An 18,664-nucleotide genomic window follows, 5' to 3' on the forward strand; every position below is an offset into this window, starting at 1 on the left:
CGGGACGTGCCTCCCCACCTTCCCTTGTGTCAGACCGCCGTCTCTCAGGGCCGAGGTCAGCCCCGTGAGGCCCGCTGACCACCCGGTACCCACCGGGTCTCCGGGTCTGTCGCATCTCTAGCAGAGGATGAGGCCTGATGCCTGACGCTTCCTGTTCTCTTGTCTTTTCTCTGGTGTCTGAAAATGCCATCAGTTTTAGGGAAGACAGAGACGAAATAGTAGTTTTAAGGGTGTAGCAAGGTCGTCGTCGGGGGACAGAAGGAATCACAGAAAGGTCTCCTGGGGGTCTGTGGCCGTCTGTTTCCTGGTGGGTTACAGGCGGACCGCTCCCCACTGAGTGCGCTTCCCTCCCTCCCCCCGTCTGCCCCCCTCTCCCTCCCCCTCCACCTCTTTGCACTAACGCATGGACAGTGTTTCACTCCCGAGTCTGTTGTGTCATCCGTACAGTGGAGAATACGATCCATCTGCCCGTGCTGTACGCAGATTCGGGGCCACAGCCCCCCGCACCCTGCGACGAGTGTGCACTCGCGCGCCCCCGGGACCCCGCACGCGGTCGGCCCGCACGGGGACGTGATTTGGGTACTTGGCATGCTCTTGTCCCCCGAAGGTGACGTCCCTGTTGCTGAGTCCCAAGCTGCTTACTGACCCGTGACTTTCGTGCCCCGCTGACCTGTGTGGGCCTGTGTTCGGTTTGTGAAGTGAGGTAATTCTGTGGCCCCTGCGGCGGGGCTGAGAAACCCACGTGGTGAAGGACAGGGAACAGTTTCGAAAACCATGTGGAACGTGAAGCAAAGATAGAGTCATTGAGATCGACGTTTGAACCTTCTAACACGCAGCACGGCACCTCAGAAATCTTGTTTTCGTTCCGTAAATCGTGTGTCCAGATGAAAGGGGCTGCTCATTCTTAGCCTGTATGCCTGTCTGCCAAGCTTGCCCGGAGATGATCCCGAATACGTGCCTCCAGTTACGGTGTGGTGCCTGCACCCCTGCTTCTTGTTAAGTTGGAGAGCAAGACCGTCGGGGACGGAAGCTTTCGTGACACAGGTTTGCAAGGTGTGAACGCCCAGAACCGAGGTCGGAGGGGGTCCCGGAGCGCGGGGGGTGCCGTGGGCGGTGGGACGTCACGGATTTAGTTCCACGCGTGCCTCTTGTTGGGCGACCACGCTTTGCTGCTGCTCTGCTGGGGCCTGCGGAGTGAGCACGTCGGGGGCGGGGGGGTTCTCCCCACGAGCAGACCGGGGAACCGCGTGTGCCCCAGCGCTCCCGCACGGATGGATCGGAGGGCCGGGAGCGCCCTCACATGCAGGTCCGGTGGCCGAGCCCCGTGTGTGGCGTCCCATCGGGCATTCAGGAGGGCGGGGTGGGGGGGCAGCGTGCGGACTCGGCTGGTGCCCCGAGGCTGGTCTGTGGAAGGGGTGCGGGAGAACGGGCGACGGGGGAGCAGCAGAGGGGCGGGGGTGTGAGCTCACCGAGAAGTGGTCACCGAGGGCCCGAGTCCGGCCGTGGAGTGACAGGTGGCGTCGGGGTTGCAGGCCGCAGAGACGCTTCGCTTCCTCCTTCGACAGCAGACCCTTTATTCTGCCCGTTTCCACCAGCGTGGCCGTGTTGTTTTCCCGTAGGCGGTGTCATTCTTGTGGAAACTGCACCGGAGAGAAGCAGAGCCCTTGTCAGGTTCGGTCGCCTTCTCACTCGGCCTGAGCCATGTGGCCCCAAGGGCCGCCACACTTGCTCTTGGACTTGTCGGGGGGGATGTCCCGGGGACATCGGGCAGCGCCGGCCGTGTGGTCGCTTTAGGACCTGCAGCCTCGCAGAGCCACGGGAGGCTTCCGGGTACGGTTTCTCGTGCTGGCCCTACTTTATCCCAAGAGGCCCGTCTTCCGGGTGGCGTCCCCAGAGGCTGCGGCGGGAGGCCTACTCTGCCGCCCCCGGGCCTTCTGTGCTGGCCTTGGGCTCCTGCTGTCTCTCACCTGCGTGCCTGTGACGATGCTGGCCATCGCCTCTGGAATTCTCTCAGGAGGGCCCCCGCGGTCACATGCAGGGCTAGGTGGCCCTGTTGCATTCAGAGTCCTGCTCTTCGGAGGCACCTGCTAGAAGGTGGGTGGAAATTTCTGGTCCTGTCCACGCGATTGCACCTACTCGTACCTGGGAGAGCCCTGGAAGGTGGGGGTCTAGGACGTCTCACGCATCTGGGACGTCCTCATGTAACGAGTTCAGAGTACTAATCACACGTAAGAGAGTGTCGATCGTGGCATCCTCTGCAGAACGGAAGCGCTTGTGCGCGCTGACGACACTGAAGTGTGTTAGAATTGCACGTAACTCACGGGGACCTCGTGCACACCCTGAGACTTCCTGGGAGAACTGCTAACCTGTAAACCGTCAGGGCGGTTCCTGAGTGGTGCCGGGGCCGGCCTGACACCACGTGACTGGGGGCGCGGGGGTGTCCGTCAGGCGCACCGGCCTTCCCTCGGGGCAGCCCTGGGTCCCTTCTCAAGTTCAGGGTGCCTGAAACACGGGTACCCTCCCGTCACTTCCATGCATTTATTTGGCCCGTGTTTGGATGGTGCTGTCGTAGCCGGGAGGGAGACCACCGGCATCCTCGGGCAGGACCCCCGGTGGTTCTGGAACGTGGCGGTGGGTGAGCAAGGGAGCGGTAGTCTGCCCGGTGTCTGCAGCCAGAGTGCTCGGCGGCCAGAGGGGGGCCCACGTGGTGGCTGGTGTCACAGTGGTTCACCAGAAGATGCGCTAGTGTCCTCACAGCAGAGAAGCGGGAAACGTGGTTCTAGGGTCTCTTGGAGATGTTCTAAATCCACGTGATGTAACCGGGGGTGGAAAATCAGCGTGTTAGGTGGAGTAACTGAATGAACAGTTTCCTCTCTCTGTTCATTGTAATCGGCACGTAGGGCTGAGTCTGAGTCTGAGTCTGGGCTGCCTGCGCATATAATGCACATTCCTAGCAGGTACGCAGTAAAGTAGCCAAGACTTTGAGCAGTTGTCTAGATCGGAAAGTGGGGGAATCGCCGCTTACTCGTGGTTGCCTTATAATTGGGCACACATACCGTATATGCAGTATTTACGTTAATACTTTGCATATTGAGCCGAATAGCCATAGGTTTGCGATTACTTTCACTGTTATGTAAGGGGATGAGATTTTAATCTATCCCTTCCTGTCATGGCGGAGTTGAAAAAGGCAGAGATTCTAAATGCAGAAGTTGTGACATTTGAACAAAATAAATGGGTTTTTTTTTGTTTTTTTGTTTTTTGTTTTTTTGCAAATAATGCTTCACGCTTGCAAAGTAGTAAGGGGGCCCTCACTCTGCACAGGGGTGTAAGAGCGATATTGCAGGCTGAGCCATCAGTGGAGGTGGTGATGCTTGTTTGTGATGTGTACATTTCTGTGTTTGGTCAGGACACTAAAGCCTCTCTTTATTGTAAGTTACAAATGTATATGGAAATGACAGACCAGTAGAACTCCTGTTTATGTAGTTCACTGTAATCTGTGACGTTGCAAATACGGAGAGCTGAATCGCATAACCTTTGACCCGGCAGGTCTGTTGCACTCCAGAGCAACTGGTACTTTGTTTTATAATATTTTTAATGACAATCTTTGCTGTCATGAAATAACACCAAAAACCCTATCTAAACACATAATTTCAGAAAATAAATACAATACCTAATTATAATATAAAATAAGTTTTAAAAACCAGTTTACAGGGGTGCCTGGGTGTCTCGGTTGGTTGAGTGTCTGACTCTTGATTTCGGCTCAGGTCATGATCTCAGAGTTGTGGGATTGAGCCTTGGGATTCTCTGTCTCTCCCCCTCTCTCTGTCTCTCAAAGTAAATACATAAAGGTAAACAAAGTAAAAATCAGTTTACGGTAAAGCCTTTCCTTATGTGAATACCAGGCACGAGCATTCCAGAACGCCTCAGGTGGGTGTTTGCCCCTTCTGCTAATGGACGTTGGAGTTTCAGAGACCGCGATCAGAAGCCGTTCTGTGGCATAGCAGATGCCCGTTACGAAGACGTGGCCGCCACCTCCAAACGTGAGGAGAAGGAAAAACAGATTAATCTCGTTTGGGCGTCACAGAGGGAACTGAAATAAGCGTGACACGCCTTCCGCGTTGCGCATTATCAGGTGGGGAAAATGAGCAGGTACAACAGTCTCACCGGTGAGCTGGCTGCTGTGTGAGTGAAATGTCAGAATCATTCCCGTGATCGTGAGGTCGGGAGAGTGATGGAGCGTCGCAGGGGACACACTGCCTCTCAGACGCTCATCAGACTCTGGCTAGCCGAAAAGATTTTGGGGGCCCTGTAGGACAGGCACAGGGAATGGAGGGCGGACCCAAGAAGGAGCATGTTGTTAAGCTAAGGTTCGATGGTTCGGGGAGGGCAGGGCTGCAAGGGAACAGGTGTTTTCACAGACTGCCGGCCCCCGAGGAGGGATTCAGCAGTGTCTATTAAAATCAACAATTGTCCTTTGACTCAGAGATTCTAAGACGAAACCGTTGGCACGTGTTCAGAGTGAGTTATTTGTTGTCATGTTGTTCGTAAAGGTGGAAGATGAGAAGCGTAAACACCCGCGTCCCTCGGGGGAGAATAAACGATGACTTCTGGATTCATTCATATATGCGGTCAGAACAGCTGTACAGAAGGAGGGCGGAGTTGTGACCTGACTTGGAAACCTCTTCAGTTACATCGTTAACTGAAGAAAAACAAGGGGAAGGGAATGTATGTATTGGTTTACACGCGCATCAAAACCCTGGATTAACAGGAAAGCCGTAACTGTAGTTTCCTGCCTTGTGGGAGAGGGAGGGGGGCAGGGTGGAGGGAGACTCTTCTACGTGGTCCTTTCTTACTGTGTCCAAAAATGGCGTCGGGGTGCCTGGGTGGCTCAGTTCGTTGAGTGACCCTGGTTCAGGTCACCATCTCACGGTTCGTGGGTTTGAGCCCTGCATGGGGCTCTGGGCTTTAGCCCAGAGCCTGGATCCCGCTTTGGATTCTGTGTCCCCCACCTCTCTCTCTGCCCCTCCCCTGCTCATGCTTGCTCTCTCGCTCCTTCTCTTTCTCTCAAAAAATAAAACCTTAAAAACATTTTTTTTAAAGGTTTGTGTAAGAAGGGCGCCTGGGGGGCTCAGTCGGTTAAGCATCCAACTTCGGCTCAGGTCACGATCTCGCGGTCCGTGAGTTCGAGCCCCGCGTCGGGCTCTGTGCTGACAGCTCGGAGCCCCGGAGCCTGTTTTGGATTCTGTGTCTCCCTTTCTCTCTCTGACCCTCCCATGTTCATGCTCTGTCTCTCTGTCTCAAAACTAAATAAACATTAAAAAAGAAAATGTTTAAAGGTTTGTATAAGAAAAAGTTGTGGCCTAAGCCCCCTTCCAGTGCTGCTGCTGTTACTGGTTTTTAAAAAAGCTTGTCATGACTAAAACACCTCTGTGGAAATAATGGATCTTACGCTGTTCCTAATTTTGGCTTTAAACCGTCGAGGTCAGACAGGCCATTTTTGCTCGCGTACTTGAAAGACAGTTTATGATTCAGTAATTTCTCGGCAGATGCATACGTCTGTGAAATTAAATCCTTGAAATGGAAGCCATCTTAAACCCCAGTGAGTGTGAACAGTGCCAAAAACCGCATACTCCGCTGCGAAGCTCGAAACCTGTGAACACAGACTGGGCGTTAGTGCGCTTCATGTTGTTTCCATCTTACTACTTTCTCGTGTTTTTAATTGGTCCGAAACTCTTCTAAGCTAATGATGTCATATTAAAAAAAAAACCCTACGTAGAAGATTCCAGGACACACTCGTTCCTATTTGAGCGAAGGATTTCTCGGCTTGCTTTTTTATTTCATTAGTTGGATTTTCCCCTGCCCCCCCCCCCAGCTCAGTTCTAAAATTTAATTGTAATGTGTTTACCTGTGAATGTTTCATTAATATTATACACTTCTGAAATATACGTTTGTGCTGATGTACGTGTGCATTCATACTCGCCGTTGTCTTGACTAAGTGTAAGAAATTATTTGTGTTCAAATACGGAAATGCTGCTTGATGAAATTACGAAGTGGGGTCCACGAGCAAACAGCTAACAAAGAATTCTTGAGACTTTTTTTGGTGCAAAAAGGCGATTTTATAATAGCACGGGGACACGTGAGATAGCACGAGAGATCCGCACTAGGATTGTGAGGAGTGACTGATGATGTACTTTTTAATTAGTGGGGGTTGTGGAGAGCAGAAGTCTCTCTCTTTTTTAAGTGTTTATGTTGAGAGAAGAGAGGAGAGAGAGAGAATCCCAAGCAGGCTCTGCACTGTTGGCGCAGAGCCCGATCCAGGGCTCAAACTCGCGGGCCGTGAGATCATGATCTGGACCAAGATCAAGGCGTTGAATGCTCAACCTGCTTTGCCAGCAGGCACCCCAGGATAGCAGAAGTCTCTACGAAATTTGCAAGCAAGGCTGTCAGGACCCCGAGGGGCTAGCTGCCCTTAAGATAAGGTTACTTTTAGCCTTTAATAAAAGGACTCAGGCGGCCGTTGAGTTCCTTAAGGAAGACCACGCCCTGCACGGTTCAGCAGGTGTCCGTCAGTGGCTGCCAGCTGTAAGAAAACATAATTTAGATTACAGTTTTCTTTGCCTTTGTTTCCCTCCTCGCGAGGAACCACCACCTCCAGTTCGGTTCGCTCTTTAGCAGGAAGGTAACAACAGCACGGGACGCAAGACTCGTACCTGCTGCCCGTGAGGAGACAGCACCTTTTGCCTAAAAGGCCAGGCCTTCCAAACAAGAAAAGAGTGACGGCTGAGCCAGCCGGACATTTAAGCCGGAAGTCAGACGCTAGGGGAGGCTGCGCTCATTTACCTTGGAGAGAAGCGTGTCTCCTCTCAGTGTGCCAAGAGGAGAATGCACCGATCCACATAAAAACTCGTATGGGAGAATTCACGGCGGTGTTCTTCACGAGAGCTACAAAGCAGAAGCGCCCAGACGTCCGGGAGCGGGTGACTGGGCAGCCGAACGTGCTCTGCCCGCACGGAGGAGGAGTATTATCCGGCCCCGAGCACGGGTGACGGCCCCGACACACGTCCACCACCGGCAAACCTCGAAAACGTGATGCCGAGAGAACAAAGCTCGGCAGGTTGTCAGAAACGATTCGCTCTCATCGTGGGCAGGCCGGGGCTGTGTGTGCGAACGCCACCTGTCGGGGTCACCGTAGCCGGTAAACCGACCGCGTCCTGTGGCGAGATCTTTGGGTTCAGCCCTCAGTGAAGGTGGTTTGGGATTAGTGACGCTGATCGCTAAGCCCGAGGTAGAAAATTGGCACAGGTTATTACTTTCTTAATAGATCTTATGCTTTCTAAAGCAGTTTTAGGGTCAGCGCAAAATTGAGGGGGAGATACAGAGATTGCCCTCGTGCCTCCTGCTGCCCCCACCACGCACAGCCTCCCCCACCGTCCACGTCCCCACCAGGGTGGCACATCTGTGACAGTCTGCGAATCGACACTGACCGTCGTCATCACCCAGAGTCCATGCTTGACATTGGGGTTCCTGTTGGTGGCGCACGTCCTGTGGGTGTAGACAAATGGACACTGACCGTTACGGTGGCCTACAGAGTAGTCGCTGCCCTGAGACTCGGTGCTCTGTTCATCCTTCCTTCCCTTCTAACCCCTGGCAACCCCTGATCTCTTTACCGTGTCCGTGGTTCCGCCTTTTCCAGAATGTCTTCGAGTTGGACCCTGCAGTGTGTGACCTTCTCAGATTGCCTTCTTCCACTTAAATTCATTTCGGTTCTTCCGTGCCTTTTTGTGGCTCGAGAGCTCACCTCTTTTCGGCACCGGATAATACTCCATCGTCTGGGTGGCCCCCGCTTGGTCGTCCATGCACCTGCCGGAGGTGTCTTGGTTGCTTCCAGGTTTTGGCAATTCTGGATGGAGCTGCTGTAAACATTTGGCATGGTGCGTTTTCAACCTGGTCCGTCCGCAGATTTAAGGAAACGCTAAGGTGGTGTTTATTTTGTTTTTCTCCTCCAAATGAAAATCACGTTCGGTTTTTGGACAGAACCAGTTCAAGATGACGTTGGTGGCATTGGTGCCTCAGTCTTTAGCAGAGACTAGTTCCGGAAGACCAGACTGGGCCTGGGCGCCTGATGCTGGTGACTGTGGATCCCAGGCAGGGGACCCGGTACGGGAGAGAGGCGAGGGCCCGGGATCTGTGGGTTCCGAGCGCTGCTCAGCCTCGCTGATCCTTGAGAGCGGTTGGGGACCCGTGAGGAGAAGGGGGGATGGGCTCCAAGAACTTGGGTGTATGACGCGCAGGAGGCAGAGGTGGAGAACGTAGGCTGTTCCACGAGGAAGTTTGTGCGGAAGATAAAGGTGCGGGTGGACGGGAGCTGCGGAGCCCGGGGCGTCGCCCCTGAGCGGGGTGTGCTCTTACGTCTGGTGCGTGGGGTGCCGTTAGGAACCGACTTAACGTGTGAAGGTGTCTGACTTCATTTTAGCAATATGGCAGGCTGAATCCGAACCCCAAACCCTGTCGGCACCCCTGCTTCTGCTGGCTTCCAGTGGGAGTGGGGGTTGCCTGGGGAGGGGGCTGCTGGACAGGTGGCGATGCGTTGACAGTGTCCTCGTTCGGTTGTGTCACCTGTGGTCTGAGGCAGGACGCCGGTGCTGCTGCCCACGTTTGTAGATGCGTGACCGAGGTGGAGAAGTTGACTTGTTGCCCCACACGGAAGGATGGCGAATTACCCGAGGAAGCTTTTCAAGATACACGCTCCGGTGCCTGGTGGCGCCCTGATGGCGGACACTCGTCTGTGCGGCTCAGAGTTGACGTGTGCCAGAGGCGTGTGCAGCCCGAACCAAGGCCCAGCTTCCTGGCTGATGGGCTGTGAGCACTGGAGGGAGCCGTACGGTGCGAAAAGAACCAAAATACGTATTCCGGTCTCCCCCACGCCCCGCTCCCCCCAAATGTTGGTTCCAGAGGGGAGGCCGAGAAGCCACCTAGAAACCTCCGGGGCAGATGTGTGCTTTGCCCGGCTTGGAAACGGCCTCTGGCGGCAGGAGGAGCCGGTCAGGGGAACGCTGGCTGATCACGGGTCTGAGGGTCTGAGGCAGAGAGGACAACCGTGCGGGAAGGAGCAGCGCAGTTTTGTTCAGGGAACTGTGGGTCGGTTGGGACCACGCGTTGTGCACGAGGCGCAAAGCAGTAAGCGAGGTGGCCGGAGAGAGCGGTGGGGGCGGGAGAGGGGTCTTGCAGAGCTGACTCCTGGCACCACCCCTCCAGACCAGGGAGACGTGGTAGCCGGGGCAGAGGGGGAGGCAGCAGAGACGTTCCAGAAGACACTGGTGTGCAGTAGAGTCGGCAGCCCCCAGCGGTCAGTTCACGTGGAGGGAGAAGGAGGCTGCGAGGCGGCGTCCAGCTGTCTGGCTCGGACGCTGGAGGGATACGGTCCCGTGCCGCCCCAGGGCGGAGATTCGGGTGGACCCTGGAGTGTGGAGGACGCCGATGAGCTCGGTTTGGAGAAGATGGCTTGCGTCTCCTAGAAAACCTGGAGTGGAGATGCATCGTGGGTAGGTGGACAGTTGCCCCGAGTGGGAGGGGGCAGCCTTGGACCGTGGTCAGGCAGGCATGGTGTGCAGGGTGGGCTGGGGACCGAGGATGCAGCCACGGGAGCACCAGCAGGTACGGGGTAAGCAGAAAGCATGGAGATGGGGCGAGGCAGGAGGGCGGAGGAGGGGGGAGGGAGGAGGGAGGAGGCTCCCGATCGATCGGGCAGGTGTGGGGAGAATGCTAGGCGGCCCTGGGTCGGCCCTGCCGAGGGCATCACTGGGGTGCCCGCCAGAGCTCTTGCAGTGAGTGCAGTGGTGGGGGCCGAAGCCAAAGCGTGGGGGCTGGTGAGAGAGCAAGAAAAGGAATCGGGGACTTCGGGGAAACTGTGTCCACGTGGGCCCTGCACATTCTGCTCGTGTCCCGTTTTGTTTAGAGAGAAGAAAAGAGAAGGGAGATTGGTCTTTTTTTTTTTTTTTTTAATCCAAAGCAAATACATACTTAAAATTGAAATTAAAGAAGAATGTAGATTGAAAGTCTTGTTTTCCAGCCCCCTTTCCCACTCACAGTGGGTGACCTTCATTAGCAGTTTGGTGGGTGTCCATCTATATTTTATCTTATGTACATGTGAAAAATACACGTGTATGTTTGCGTTTAACCAAATTGAGGTCACATCGAAATACTGTTCTGTACCAGGCCTGTTTGGATTCAGGTTACACGGTCTTGATTATTTCATTTCTAAGTACTAAGAACGAGCATACGTTTTTTCAGTATCTGTTGCTTAAACCGACAAGGAAAAATACATCGTATGTATTGGGATTTTTTAACTGCTCATGAATTTTGCTCTGATGCTTGCAAATAGTGATCGGGGACTGAAAGTCGAGTGCTGTTGCATTTACATGGCTCTAAATGTCCGGTGCGTCCACGGGTCACGTGCTACGGAGGCGAAAGTTTGCTGTTTGCTTCCTCAGTGTCCCCTGGTCTGTCTTCTCTCCCATCAGTAGGTTACCACATAGATGGTTATCCAGAAACTTCTCATACCCATAGATGGATAGCCGAAGCTACTTTTCATCAAGACAGTGGGGGTTTAGAGCCTAAGATTTGCTGATTAGTTTTAGCGTATAAACTTCCCATTTTCTTCTTATTCCAGATTTGACATGCTTTTAAACCTCAAGCGGAGGCAAATAGCTTCTATGGACAGAAAATAATCCAAGCCGGTTCAGCATGTCAGGTTTTCAGGTGTTCCTTTCCGTTTGCTGAAAATTACAGCCTGTTTCTGTTGTGCTCTGTGTCTCTGCACCGAGAACACACGGGTTCTGTGCCTTCTGTGAGGCTTTGCTCTGTGTCAGCAGGTTAGCAGAACAGCGAAAAGTCATTAAGAAAGAAAATGGGGCCAGTGATGGACATGGTCAAAACCAAGAGCTGTGGTAATGTCACTCGGGCGACCAGGGGGAGGGCGCAGGACAAGGGAGGGCTCGGACCTGGGGGTGGGCGCGAGGCGTCACCCGTGCTTTTCCACCCAGAGTCGTCCTCCTGGAGCCGCGGGGACGACTGTGTTCGTCACTTTGGGAGTTGAGTGTCTCATCCGAGCCATGGGACTTCGTTTAAAAGTGGCCTGATTGTGGATTTTTATGAATAGTGTCTGGTTTGTATGATCTGAACCTGTTACCCAGATCTGGGCCTCTTGTCCTAAAATGATAAACACCAACGTGCACAAGCACCGTGTGAAACCAAGTTCTTGAACTGATGCTAATAGGTTAGTGTTGCTTTTCTCGTTCTCGGTTCTGGGAATGTCCGAAGAGACACGCATCTGCTTTGCTCAGGTTTCTATTTAAAATGGGAATATTCAGGGGCGCCTGGGTGGCTCGGTCGGTTGGGCGGCCGACTTCGGCTCAGGTCATGATCTCACGGTCCATGAGTTCGAGCCCCGCATCGGGCTCTGTGCTGACAGCTCAGAGCCTGGAGCCTGTTTCGGATTCTGTGTCTCCCTCTCTCTCTGCCCCTCCCCTGTTCATGCTCTGTCTCTCTCTGTCTCAAAAATAAATAAACGTTAAAAAAAAAAATAAAAAAAAATTAAATGGGAATATTCCAGTGAGTATTATATCTACTCAGTTGCAAAAAATGCTTCAAACTTCGGTTGCAGTAAATAGAATGTCACTGCTAGTCGGATGGTTGGTGTGCAGTGTTTTTTAAACAAACATTCTTTCTGAAGAGGAGAAAGTGTGGCTACTGACCCGTGGATTTCTTGGTGGTCACTGCGTAGGTCATTTACTGCTCATATTTGGGGCTGTTTGAGTGATACCAGTTTTTCTCTGCAATAATAACACAAACAGTGCACATATGAACGTGTTTTTTGGAATCTTAAGCTCTGGAATTTCCTGTCGAATGTTTATCTAAACTCCTAAGTTTAAATTTGCTTCGATTCTTTTCACTTGAATTCTTTTGTCCGAAGAGAAAGGTTTTTCTTTAAGGAGTAAAAGTAGTTGTCAAGTTTTTATAAATTTGTTTTCTGCTGTGGCCAAAGTGGTGTATCGTGGAATGATGTGGCTGTTGAATTTGTTGTAAGAAACTCATTTAACCAAAACGATGGGAAGTAAATATATTCTGTTAACAGATGAACCAAGACAGTTTGGGACTTTATGAAAAACGTAATGGGACTTTGGACTTTGGTGATGAAGGAGTGTCACAGGAAGAGTGTGCCAGTGGGGGTGTGGAGGCAAGGGGCTCATAGCTGAGTGCAGGTGGGGCTAGGCTGGGTCCCATCCGTTGCCAGGGGCCTGTCGCCAAGATCAGGGAGGCTGTGGGGTGTCTGCCTCCTCCTAGCTGGGGGCGCAGGAGTGATCGGGAGGCTGTGCGGTGACCAGCGCCTCCTAGCTGGAGCATATTGGGAATTTGGAGCCCTGTTCTCACGCCCCCCAAGCTTCTGGAGTCTGCTTGTTGTCTTTTGACCAGGTATTTCATTTAAAGCCAGTGAGCTTTGTTGGGAATAGACGGTAAGACGTTTAAAAATAAAACGCTGATATCCAGCCCTCCTGGACCTGTGGTCCTGTGACCCTGCCAGGGTGTTGGTGTTCTGGTCCTTTGTCCCCCTCCCCACCCCGTCTCTGCTTTCTTCCTCACCTGCCTGCAGTCCTGTGGTCTGTTTTCACCACAGCCTGCCCTGCCGCCCAGCCCCGTCCCTGCCTTCACTTCACCGTCCTTACCTGGCAGGAGGCTGCGCCGGTCGAGTGTGTTCCCGCATCCGCCTTCATGACTGGTGGCCGCGGGGGCCCTCTCCTCCAGGCAGCCCTCCTTCTCCCCAGTGCTCCTTGCCCGTCCTCACGCCTTATGCAAGTCTGTCTGCATGTCACTTGCAGTGACACTGGGAGACGGCAGAAGAGGACTTCCATAAATCCCACCACACAACTGCCAGGCCGTCCGTGTCCGCGCCCCCGTGTTCAGCTGCCGTTCCAGCGCAGGGGGCCGCGTGCTCCCAGGGAAGGCTGTCTGCTACTGCACCACCCCCGTGATCTGCTCTCAGCTGCGCGGAGTGGCCGCTCTGTCAGCCCCCTCTCCCCTGGCTTCTCCCCACCAGCAGGCATCTGGGTCACCCCCCAAGGCCTTTCTTGAGCCTGTGACTTGCGTAGCCACCACCCTAGTTCTGTCCCCACCTCCCCACCCCCACCCCGGCTCATGGCTTTGTTGCCTCTCCTCCTGTCCCTGGTGCCCTCTGTGCAGGCAGGCCTGCCCCCCTGCTCCAGGGCTGCTGTGCTGGGGGCCCCCCACTGACCTCCTCTAGGCTGTCAGTCAGCTGACCCCTCTGCCAGGGTCACACATGCGGAGAGCCATTGACTCATGAGACGGCCCCTCCCTGGTTCCCTCCTGCCTGCCGACCACTCCCAGTCCATCCCTCGTTTTCCCACCGTCCGGTGTTAGATGGGCACAGGGCTGGGACCTCACCTCTCTTCTTACCCACAGTCAGTGCCTTGTGATTGGCCTGGAACGAGGGTGCTCTCCTACCTGCACCGACACCGAACTCCAGCTGGGGGCCTCAACTCTGCTCCGTGCTGCCCGCTGACTGTCGTGTAACGTCCCAAATGGAGCACGCCCACGCGGGCTGTTAGATCTCCCTTCCAGAGCCCCGCCCCGCTCAGGAAATGGGGACTCTGGCCTTCACTTGCTGGAGTCGTCCTGGGCCTTTCTCTCTCGCCCATCTGTCAGCAGGCACTACCGTAAAGCCTGTTGGGAACCCGCCTGCCTCTCCCGTGCCCTGGGCCTGCGCGTTACCGCGGCGCCTGACCGGCCTCCTCGCTTCTGGCCTCCCCCTCCTTCCAGGGGACCCTTTAAGACTGATGAAGGGCACAGCAAGTGGCACGTGGGATGCTGTGTTCCGTCTTAGAATTCTCTCTCGGGCTGCGGCAGCTCTCTAACCCTGGTCTTGATTCGGACACTCCTCTTTCCCGGGGGGTTGCCGTGGCCTGGGAGCTGCTGTGTCACTCGTCTCTTCCCCCAGCCCCGCTTCTGCACTGCTCCCGGGGGCTTTTGTTGACTCAGCGAACCCTTTGTGTCTGAGCACTGCCTGGGACTTGGAACGGTTGGCCTGCTCCCTCGGGAGGGCCCTCAGAGTCTGTAGATGGACGACTCCCGGAGCCTTCGGGATGAGATCCGGGCTCCGTGCTGGGGTGCGCGTGGGCCTGCGGTCTGGCCCCTGCCCGCCCAGCCTCCCTTACCGCTTCCCACACGCTGCCCGAGCCCCAGCCCACCGAGCCCCTGACGCCCTCCCCACTACCAGACGCCGCTTTGCTCTCATGACGAGGCTCTCCTGCCACACGGCTCACGGTTCACCCGCCGTGCCCTCTCCGTCGGCGGACCTCCGGGTCAGCGCGCCCGCCTCCCACCACACGCGACGTCCGTGCTGCCCCCCCCTCCCCGCCCGGAGCCCGGGCCTTTGTCACTCGGGGCGCGGACCGCGCTGGGCCTCCTGTTGGTCTGTCTGTGTGCTCCGCGCCCTGCGGAGGGGCCGGGCCCGCCGGTCTGCCGTGCGGCCGTCGCTCAAACGAATCGTGACTTCCAGTCGGGATGGCAGCACAAACGTGCTTCGACAGACCTCACTCCCAACGGCAGTGGGAGAGTGAAATGTAAGTAGAGAAACAGACAAACCAAACCAAACAGCCACACCCCCAGAAGAGAAAAATACCCCTCAGTACAGAAACCGAATAGAAACCCAGCGCGGTAGGCTGGAGTTGGCCAGATTCCCCCGCCTGCTGTGCCCCAGGCACCGAGCATGCAGGGCCAGTAGGAAGCCTGGCTCCTGTGGCCCGGGGTCACAGGGACCAAGGTGTGCGGTGGAATTAGAACTGAAATCAGACTCGCTCTTTGGAGCTGCTTTTAGATGAGGCTTCCCCACGCTAAGGTCACTGTCCCCAGTACACTGGGGCTTTGTGGGAAGTTGTGGGCCTTGGGAGGATAGGGAGCAGGGCCTGGGCTGTGCCACAGCGTCCGGTGACTCTCTCACAGGGTCTGCACCGTCTGTAAGGAGCCAGGCAGCGGGAACTCTGTCACTGTGGAAGCCTAGTTCTGGCCTGAGGCCTTGGGAGGCCCGGAGGGGCAGTGGCTGGACGCTAGGCAGGGAGGGAAGTGCCAGCAGTATAACCTACGCGGGCTGAGCCGGAAGCCAGATCCCACAGCCTCCAGAGTCGGCACCTTACAGAACGATGCATTTACTTCTTCCAAAATGCACGGGTAGTCTAGTAAAACTGCCAAAATAAGTGTGTTTGAGATGTTTAAGAAGATAACATCCCTGAGGAAACAAGAAATTCTAAAGCAAACAGAAATGATACCGGAGAAGGAGGGCAGGACAGAAAACAGTCCGAAATCTAGTGAATGAAGACGGTGGTGGCTGGAACGATGAACTTGGACCCGACACTATTAGAGACAGAATTAGTGAATTGACCCAGATTCCTGCGCAACGGGACAAAATATGAAGATAAAAACCCGAGGCCCTGAACCAGGCAGGCCTGCAGCCAGCTGCCCCTTGCGCTTGCCTGCCGTGTGAGTGACCACGCGTCTCGCTGACGCCGCGTTGAGTCTGGTTCTCCTTCACCTGCAACAGGAACAGTATTTTCTGATACGAGGTCTTGAAGATTAGATGCAACTCTCTCAACATTAGGCATTGGATGACCTGGCGGTCAGCTCAAGGTATTTCCCAGAGCAGATGGAAAGCGAGGGGTTTGGTCTGATTCCCTCGGGTTCCCGTGGACGGAATCTCTGCGAGACCTTGATGGGAGATCCTGGCTTCCTGACCGCGGGGCCCGTTTCTCAGTGCTGCCTTCTGGGCCTCTGAAGACAGCTCAGCACCCAACAGACTTTGTCAGGTTTGAAGACACGTTTGGATTGTTCTCATTCCGTTTCACTGTAATTTTTTTGTGTTTGCAGGTATGCCTTGAAATACTGAAGTAAAGTAAAGGGTTGTCTGTATTCTTTAGCAGGAGCAACCTTGTGTCCAAAGAGCACTGCGCGCGTGTGTGTGTGTGTGTGTGTGTGTGTGTGTGTGTATGTGCGCACGCGCGCGTGTGTGGGGTGAATTGCCCTGAAATATCTAGGAAATGAATCGAACATCGTAAGCAGTTTGTTGAAGAGCCAGATGATTGCAGTGAGGTGGGGGTGCTCTCCCGCTGGTTCCCTGACCACCCTCAGCTGTGAGTTGCGCTCACCGCCAGCCATCTGCTCTGTTGTCAATGATGCTCTGGGCTAGAAATGCCTCTGCAAACTAAACCAGGCAGATTCTGCTTCCTTCCTGGGAATTGTACCTGAGTCAGTGTTTGATAGTGTCCTGGCCCTGGGAGGGTTCCTCTGGTTGCCTTAATCTCCTCTCTCCTGCACAAGGGCCACCCTGCAGTCTGGGCTGAGTCTCTGCCCAGTTGCCTTTCAGTACGGCCTCCTCTGGCTTTAAACTTTGCCTGTGACGTCCCTTCCTTTGGAAGGAGGTTAGGAGTCCTCTCTTTTCCTGCCTTTCCTCTCCCTCGGCAACACCTCTGAACCAGGGCTGGGGACAGTGGCAAGCTTGTCCGGGGACACCCCTGCTCTAGGGGCTGAGCACTTACTTGGTGGAGGGTGGGCAGCAGCCTGGGGTCCATCACCGTCTCGGCAGAGAGCGAGGGCAAAGATGACCGCGGCCCGGCCGCCTCAGCCTGCCCCTTCCAGCCAGGGTTCCGGCCTCCTTTACCTGAGCGGGGTTGGGCAGAACCAGGGTGCCCCGGCCTTCCCGCCACTCGTGCCCAGGATGTGGCCTCTGTAGCAGACGGGTAGCTGGGAGGCACGGGATTCCCATGCTCTTGGCTGTAGCCTCTGCAGTGGAATGTCCACCTCCCTGAGCTGGGAGGAAGTGGGAGGTGGGGGGGGTCAGTTTGGGTTCAGATATTACAGACTCCCCTTCCTTAGTGAATCATGATAGACTTAAAAAAAAATTGGTGTTTCTTCATTTGTTGTGTGCTTTGGATGGCTTTGGAGGCTGAATCGTTGTTGTTGGGTATAATTCTCCCCAGGTTTCCTGGGGGAGCGGGTCTGTAGGGCCTTCTCATGCTGGGAAGGTGAAAGCTGATCACCCATAGCTGTGGACTCTAGAAGACGACACTCTGATTTACAAGGTGAATTAGGTAAAATGACCATTAGCTTATTATACACCCATGAAAACACTCGCAGTTTCTGTAAATTACCTGCCTCCCCATCCCCTTCGGTGTGCTCCCCCTGAAATAACCACAGTCAAGAAAAAATATTTCTGGGGCGCCTGGGTGACTGAGTCAGTTAGGCATCTGACTTTGGCTCAGATCATGATCTCACGCTTCGTGGGTTCGAGCCCCGCGTCGGGCTCTGTGCTGACGGCTCGGAGCCTGGAGCCGGCTTCGGATTCTGTGTCTTCCCCTCTCTCTGCCCCTCCCCCACTTGCACTCTGTCTCTCAAAAATAAATAAAAACATTAAAAAATTAAAAAAGAAAACCTTTTTCTATTTTACTCTTTTCTGTTGTTGATTACAGCAGTACTGCTTGCTTTGTTATTCCTCATGGATGAGTACAGCTGTTCCTTGAACAACTTGGGGTTCGGGGTGCCGCCCTGCCCACAGCCGAAAATCCATGTATAACTTTTGATTCCCCCCAAAACTTAACTACTAATACCCTCCTGTTGTCCGGAAACCTTACTAGTAACACAAATAGTCCATCGCTACTTATATTGTATGTTGTATGTATTATATACTGTATTCTTGTTATTTTTGTATTTTCTATTTTTTAAAGTTTATATCCAAATTAGCATATAGTGAAACAATTTCAGGAGTAGATTCCTTAATGCCCCTCCCCCATTTAGCCCATCTCCCCTCCCACAACCCCTCCAGTAACCGTTTGTTCTCCGTATTTAAGAGTCTCTTTTGTTTTGTCCCCTCCCTGTTTTTATATGATTTTTGCTTCCCTTCCCTTATGTTCATCTGTTTTTTCTCTTAAATTCCTCATATGAGTGAAGTCATATGATATTTATCTTTCTCTGACTAATTTCACTTAGCATAATACCCTCCGGTTCCATCCACGTAGTTGCAAACGGCAAGATTTCATTCTTTTTGATTGCCGAGTAATACTCCACTGTATGTATATCCCACATCTTCTTGATCCATTCATCCGTCGATGGCCATTTGGGCTCTTTCCATCCTTTGGCTATTGTCGATAGTGCTGCTATAAACATTGGGGTGCATGTGTCCCTTCGAAACAGCACGCCTGTATCCCACGGATAAATGCCTCGTAGTGCGATTGCTGGGTCGTAGGGTAGTTCTATTTTTAGTTTTTGGAGGAACCTCCCTACTGTTTTCCAGCATGGCTGCACCAGCTTGCATTCCCACCAACAAGGCAAAAGAGACCCTCTCTCTCCGCATCCTCGCCAACATCTGTTGTTGCCTGAATTGCTCATGTGAGCCATTCTGACCGGTGTGAGGTGGTGTCTCAGTGTGGTTTTGATGTGTATTTTCCTGATGATGAGTGATATTGAGCATTTTTTCATGTGTCGGTCGGCCATCTGGAGGTCTTCTTTGGAGAAGTGTCTATTCATGTCTTTTGCCCATTTCTTCTCTGTATTATTTTTTGGGTGTTGATTTGATAAGTTCTTTATAGATTTTGGATACTAACCC

General features: G+C 53.8%; 1 protein-coding gene and 1 long non-coding RNA gene across 5 annotated transcripts in view; one reads left to right on the forward strand and one right to left on the reverse strand.

The window, feature by feature from the left end:
• PPFIA1 (PTPRF interacting protein alpha 1) overlaps nt 1-18,664 on the forward strand; it is a 90,399-nt gene that overhangs the window by 18,673 nt on the left and 53,062 nt on the right. The gene's annotated exons all lie outside the window — the stretch shown is intronic.
• Nucleotides 11,632-13,660, reverse strand: LOC122199272. Its single transcript, XR_006193446.1, has 3 exons — nt 13,519-13,660; nt 12,723-12,880; nt 11,632-11,831 (listed from the first exon to the last, which is right to left on the reverse strand). It is a non-coding gene; the product is annotated as an uncharacterized LOC122199272 (long non-coding RNA).

This window comes from Panthera leo, chromosome D1 (assembly GCF_018350215.1).
Source record: "Panthera leo isolate Ple1 chromosome D1, P.leo_Ple1_pat1.1, whole genome shotgun sequence".
Classification (NCBI taxonomy): Eukaryota; Metazoa; Chordata; class Mammalia; order Carnivora; family Felidae; genus Panthera; species Panthera leo.